This window comes from Camellia sinensis, chromosome 15 (assembly GCF_055761805.1).
Source record: "Camellia sinensis isolate YWXY chromosome 15, ASM5576180v1, whole genome shotgun sequence".
Classification (NCBI taxonomy): Eukaryota; Viridiplantae; Streptophyta; class Magnoliopsida; order Ericales; family Theaceae; genus Camellia; species Camellia sinensis.
In genome coordinates, this window is record NC_138975.1 from 111,708,246 (window position 1) to 111,715,543 (window position 7,298).

The following is a 7,298-nucleotide window of genomic DNA, read 5'->3' on the forward strand; positions in this document are numbered from 1 at the left end:
TCCTTTTTAATATTGTAGCGGAGGGTTTGAACATTCTCTTGGAAAGAGCTAAGGAGGTGGGATTGATTAGAGGAGTATCTGCAGGTCCAACTGAGTTGAAAATTACGCACTTGCAGTTTGCCGATGACACCATCATTTTTTGTGAAGCTGAGTGGGAGGAAATTGTAGCCGTGAAAAGAATCCTAAGGTGCTTTGAGGTGATGTCTGGGCTCAAAATAAATTTCCACAAAAGCAAGGTGTGTGGGGTAGGCGTTCAGGATGATATTGTACAAGCCTTCGCAAAGAAACTAAATTGCCTAAGTCAAAAGTTGCCAATGAGTTATCTGGGGTTGCCATTAGGAGCAAATCCAAGGAGAAAGGCTGCTTGGAAACCTGTAATAGGCAAGTTTAAGAGCAAGTTAGCCTTTTGGAAGAGGAGGTATCTATCATTTGCCGGGAGATTAACGTTGATCAAGTCCGTTTTGGCAAGCTTGCCAGTTTATTTTTTATCCATCTTCAAGTTGCCAGTGGGAATTGCAAAAGTACTTCACAAAATTCAAGCTAACTTTCTTTGGGGAGGGTCGGAAACTAGGAGGAAACTACACCTAATTAGCTGGAAGGAGATATGTGTAAGTAAAAACAAGGGTGGGCTAGGGGTAAGAAACCTAAGCCAGGTTAATGAGTGTCTACTAGTTAAATGGTGGTGGAGGTATGGACATGAAGAGGCAGCTTTGTGGAAAAAAGTGATTTGTAGTAAGTATGGCGGTGTAGGTGGCAGGTGGTGCCCCTTACTCATTAGTTCAGTGGGACTGTCGTATACGTGGAGAGGCATAATATCAGTGGCTGAAGTTAACACTGCTCTGCGAGAATTTTTCTGGCAAAATTTCAGGCTAGTTGTTGGAAACGGCAGAAGGTTGCATTTTTGGTCTGATAAGTGGTGCCATAATCAAAATCTGAGTGTGTCTTTTCCCAGATTATTCTCATTATCAGTTGAAAAAGATGGAAAGCTGGTTGATTTTGTACATAGAAGAGTGTTAGATTCAGATTGGAACCTGGTCTTCAGACGTCCCCTCCTAGCATGGGAAGAGGAGGAAGTGCAGAAACTGAATGATTTCCTGCAAAATGCGCCTAGGATCAATGAAGGGATGATAGATTCTTGTTCTTGGGTAGCTCACCCGTCTGAAGAGTTCACTGTGGCATCAGTGTGGAAGTGGATGGAAGCAAGTCAAGGGGTAGATATTACAATAACTAGGTGTATTTGGATCAATTTAGCCCCTCCCAAAGCTCAATTCTTGAGTTGGCTAGCGTGGAGAGGAAGGTTAAAGTGTTATGAATTTTTGCAAAGAATTGGAGTGCTGAGCCCAAATGTTTCTTCTCTCTGTGTGTTTTGCAAATCTGAGTTGAAGACTGTTAATCATGTGTTTCTTCACTGCCATTTCATTTGGAAAGTGTGGGCCAACTTGGTGAACTGGTGGAATTACAATTGGGTTAGCCCTGGATCAGTGAAGGGTTTATTTCTGTCATGGCCAGATATAAAAATGAAGAAGAAGATGCTAACAGTCTGGAAAACATTGCCGGTAGCAGTTATGTGGTCAGTGTGGAGAAGCAGAAATGACTGTGTATTTAACAAGGTGCAACCGGATTGGATTGCTTTGGCAGAGCTAATAAAGGTATAACAATCCTCATACTGTTTACCGATTAATGACTGATTAACCGCTAATTACTATTAACCGAGACTGATTTTGACTGATAATTGAACTGCCTAAGGTACGAACTGACTGACTGAAAACTGGAATCGAATTGACTGAGTATATGTGTGTTAAATTGTATTCTATCTGTCTGACTGTTTGATTATCTGTTCCTGTTTGTATGTTTAAATTGCAAATTGAAGGCCTTATCGGCGGCCGAATCCAAAATTGATTAGTGTGTCTTGATCAACATAATTTATGTAATTTTATGGTGAAGTTATCTGAAAACTGATTAGGTATGATTAAATTAGATTAATGGTACCAAATTTCATGAATTGGACTTATTACCAAATTGCCACTGGAGTGGCCCACTACTTGAGCCTTTTTGATCTCCTAATACACTCAACAAAACATTTCTTCTTCCACTTCCTGCACACAACCGACCTTAGAGGGAGAGAGGAGCTAGAAGAGTTGAGTTCAACTTGTTTCATTGTGAATTGGCTAGAATTGTTTGAAGAATTGAAGATTGATTGCATATTTGAGCTCCCTTCTTGAACTACAAGACTAAAGGTAGCTCCATTGTCTTCTTATTCATGTTTTGAGTTGATTCTTGCATGGGTTAGAGCTAAGTTGAGGTCTAGAGCCACCCTATGGCTCAAATTGCTATGTTGAAGCTTAATTGTTGCATGCATGTACATATGTTGAAGTTTTGAGGTTGTAGTGCATAATTCCTCACATGCATGTCCATGTTTGGAGAGTAGTTCATGAAATCATCTTGTTATAAAAAGAATTGGCTCATTAGAGCAACAAATTGGAGCTTCAAAGTGTTTCAAATTCATGCATGTTTGCATGTTCATATTGTTCTTGGAAAATGGCTTGAAATTGGGTTTGAATTAAACACCCTTAGGCTTTGATTTCTCAAATTGAGTTTTGAATCATGTTATTCCATGTGTTTATAAGAGTTTTCCAGAAAATGAGCCCAAGAGGATCGGTTTTGAGTTGTTAACAACTTGGTTTTGAGCTTGGAGGTGCAATCTGGAATTTCCAGATTTCGCACTTACGCTCGAGCGGGGAAAGTGCCGCTCGAGCGTGGAATTCGAGCATCCAGCATCTCTGCACTGTTTTGCAGTCCGCTCGAGCGGAGGATTGGGCGCTCGAGCGGGAAATTTTACGCTCGAGCGTTCACCTTTGTTGCATGTCCGCTCGAGCGGGGAAACCTGCGCTCGAGCGGGACTCTGTTTTTCTGAAAATGCTTTTAAATGTACATCTTTGCATCCTCATCTCATTCTAGGCATTCTTAGGCCTAGTTTAAGACATCTTAATGAGGATATAGATGTAGAACACACCGAGGCAAATTTAGGGATTTAATTATTACCTTTCCCATATGTGAAACTTAGAGTGTGTTCAATCTGTTAACTGTTTAGGGTTGGCATTTCGAGGAGACGCTCTAGCCTACTGTAGCCCAGAACTCTGTGAGTAACAATTGTGTACAGATATGTTCAACTGATTATCTTTGAATACTGAACTGAACTGTTTACTGAACTCATATTACTGAATGAATGTATGTCCTTTATTTCTGAAATGTACTATGGCATCCTTAGCACCTACTGTTTACTGTTACTGTTACAGAGATCTCTGTCGGTTCCCTCGTGGAGCCACTACTGTTTACTGACTGATGGCCATCATTACTGTTCGGTCTTTTAAGACCTACTGTTACTGATATGCTAATGGATGTACCACATATGACTGTTTACTGTACTGAGCAACTGAAATACTGATTGAAATGAACTGTTTTCATTACTGTAAGGACATTCATTCTAAACCCCTTTACGCTTTATGTTATTCACTGGGCTTTAGCTCACTGCTCATATATATATGTAGGTGTTCAGGCACCAGACCGCAGGTAGGAGCGTCAGGGTTACTCCAGTTTTGTCAAGCCAGCCTTTGTGCCTCACTGCGAGGTTCCGAGCCTATCTGTTAAGGCTTAGGGGTGTTTTAGAAGTCCCCCTTCTGTACTGTCTTACTGTTTTGTAATAACTGGATGAATTGTTTAGACTGACTGTTTACCGTACTGTTATCAAGGGATTAAGTCCCTGTACTGTGTGACTGTAAATTTTGTATAGATTGTACTGTTTGTATATGTGAATGCATGAAATCTTTTGGCATGCAGACTGTCACAGCTCAATGGACATTATTTATTTACTGTTTTGGCTTCTGCCAGGCCCTGTACTCTGTTTTACTGTACCACTGTTCTGCAGGCCTTCGGTAATCTCGGATTACTGGCCGGTTACGGTGCTAAACCCATAGGGCCGGGTTTGGGTCATGACAAAAGGTTAGAGTAGCGTTGTGGGCTTCCTCATCTTTGAAGGGGTTTAATTATTCGGTGCATGATATTATATATAATCTGAGTCAAGTCAGTCATTGTGTGTAGTTAAGTGATGGCATAGTAAAGCTCTGTGGGTTGCTTTTGTTTGCTCTACTGAAAAAATGTTTTGCATAAGTGCTGGTATATGCTGTCTTCTGATGTTCTGTGCATGAGCCATGGTATGCTATGTGCTAATTCTGATCTGTTTTGAGATGGCTCTGTGTTCATTAGGTTACTGATCTGTTTGATTAAGCTGGTGAATTATGAGTTAAATTAGGCTGCTGTAAGTTGTTTGTTCCTGAAGCAGTGTTGAGATGAATTTGATGTGCTGGTCTGCATCTATTTTGGGATGGCCTTGGTTCTGCTCAGTTTTAGCTTAGTCTGCTGGTGGCATGATGTGTAGTCTGAATTTTTCTGGTTTTATGGGTATGAAATGATGATCTGCTGGGGTCTGGTGCCAAAGGCTTCCATGTTTTGCCTTTCGCTGGGCCTTTGGTCTGGTTTGAATTAATAAGACTGAATTCTGTTTTCATTCAGTGAGGTGTTCAGCTTGACGCAGCCCATGGTATGCTCTCAGAATTAGCAGGGGTGGATGATTCAGAGGAGGTTGATTCAGAATGTGCAGTGGACTGTGTTCTTGGTCTGTGCAGATGAGGGTGTTTCAGAATGCAGTGTGCTCTTGGTCTGTGCAGAGGAGTGTGTTCTTGGTCTGTGCAGTGGAGTGTGTTCTTGGTCTGTGCAAAGGAGGGTGTTTAGCTGGGGGCTAATCCACCTGAGGGTTGTGCTGTGTGGTGTAATTAGGTGTTTGTTACTAGTTTTTTCTGTTTTTCTGCTGTTTTTTTCCCTTCTCTTTTTCCTCTTGATCTTTTTTGGTTGGTTCCTCACCAACTGGCGCTTCGAGCTTTGTCTTAGCTCCAAGCTCCTCTTTATTGATGTACTATTCCATACCTTGTATGTTGTCATCAATAAAGATTTTTTGCCGATCAAAAAAAAAAAAGTCTCATCCGAAGTGATATACAAAATGAGAGAATTATAAAGAGTCTAAATTGAAGGTTTAAAAGATCATAATATCTTGTAGTCCATGTTTGATGACTCTAAATAAATATAGATTTTATTAATTTCATAATTTAGTGGATTCCAAATACAGGATAAGATACTTAATCCTATGACTAATAATCTTGGCACTACTAGTTACTTAAAAACAAAACAAATATGACATTAGTTTAGTCGCCATTGGATTGGGAAGGATAGATTAGGTACAAGATCGACATCATTTACATAAGGTAATTGTCCTCGCACTCCAATTGTCCACAATTAATTAATAAATTTTATTTGACATAATTATCTTTGACATCATTGGCATAAAGTAAATGTCCCCCATTTGAATTGTCCACAATTAACAATTTTTTTTATTTTATTTTTTTGACTTCAAACTTAACCGAGAAAACCCTAGATATTAGGGAGAAAAATATTTAAAAGGTCCTTAGTTGCATGGCAAAGTTGAAAACACCATTGGGTGAATTGGAAAAGACATGTACATCCAAAAAAAAGTGTGGTGGTGTTAAATGCACCCATTGATATATAAATTAATGAACCAATATATATTATGACATTATTATTGATCACACTTATTGACAAATTATAAATATTCAAAACTTCTAAAATTATGTCGTAACATCCGTTAATACACAAATTAATATATCAATTAGTGCATATAATATTATTCAAAAAAGTGTATTGAAATAACTGATCTTTTATATTTTATCCGTATTTTATTCACATCTATTATTAAGAATAAAATATTTCATGTTGATGATTTTGGTAAAGTGTATTTAAACTACTGATCTCTCCTATATTTTGTCAGTATTTTGTTCACATCTATTGTTACGAACAAAATATTTCATATTGATGATTTTGTTGAACCAATTGTTTGGTCATCCTAACAATACAGAAACAAAACACAATTGGGACTTACATGGACAATATATATATATATATATATAATACACATAAACACAGCAAAACTAACGTCATATTCTACCATGAAATATCATATATGCTCCATGAAGGGCTGATGAACAAAAGATACAAAGTTGCAGAGTTGGAACTCCCTGAATTAAATGGGTTTAAAGGATAAGAAAGTTGCTTAAAAACTCTTACATTAATACTTCTCAAGTTCCTATCCAATATATATATATATATATGGTACTCTCTCTCTCTCTCTCTCTCTCTCTCTCTCTCTTCTAAAATTAAGAATTAGAATCAACAATCAACACAGCCTCTCCCTAATTTGGGGTATGGAGTGTGCCGGTTGTTGGCCCCTGAACCTGGATAATCGTTGACCTCAACATCCATCCTTCTACCAATCCTTTCTTCCTCCATTCTTTCTTCTGTATTTGCCTGAAATTATTAAAGAAAAAAATACATTAGTACAGTGTAAAATTTAACAGTCTTGAACTACTATATAACAATTATGGTACATCCAAAAACATGAATTAATTGAATTACCAAGTGGCTATACTCCGAAACTCCATAACCTTGAGATTCAAGCATTAGATTTCTTGTTCCTGCACAAAAAAAATGAATCTAATTAACTCATCATCATCAAGAAGAGAAAGAGAAAGAGAAAGAGAAGGAGGATTACTGGTAATTGGGATAGCATTCAAGTAGGTAAGGTGAGAAAGACATAAAAGAACAACTAGCAGACGAAGAAGAGTGACTTCCATTGCTATGACTCTTCTTCTATTGATGTGTTCTTGAGATGAGATGTTTGTTGTCTACAATAAATAAAGATATCTAGCTAGTAGTCCATTTATACATTGGTGTTGTGGTGGACACAATGGCTGTTAGTGATAGCGATCAAATCATGCAAATGTCCCATTAAATGTTGGCCTAATGGGTGTCCATTCAGGTCTCATCTTTAACTCTTTTTAAGTGCTATTAATTTTTTACGCTGTGTTTGGTTGAGAGTTTTGAGAAAAGAATTTGAAAACAGAAAGAGAAAATATGTGTGAAATTATGTGAGATATAAATATATTTTATTCATATTTCACCTATTTTTTCTTTTCCCTTTCTAAATCCCTCAACTAAACATAACATTAGGGCCACGCCTTTAAATTCTGCACGAGATTTTCTTAATCCATGTGAAGGGAGCACTTTGTGCGAGTTTTAAAATTAATTGAAGCATGTGTAAATTGACTTGAATACTTGAGCATTAAAAAAAAACAAAAACAAAAACAAACAAACAAATCATGTAAAAGTCAAAT

General features: G+C 37.8%; 1 long non-coding RNA gene across 1 annotated transcript; it reads right to left on the minus strand.

Annotated features, from left to right (window-relative positions):
- Positions 1–6,057: 6,057 nt before the first annotated feature.
- LOC145813395 (uncharacterized) lies at positions 6,058–6,832 on the minus strand. Its single transcript, XR_014356411.1, has 3 exons — positions 6,677–6,832; positions 6,541–6,599; positions 6,058–6,432 (listed from the first exon to the last, which is right to left on the minus strand). It is a non-coding gene; the product is annotated as an uncharacterized LOC145813395 (long non-coding RNA).
- Positions 6,833–7,298: the final 466 nt, after the last annotated feature.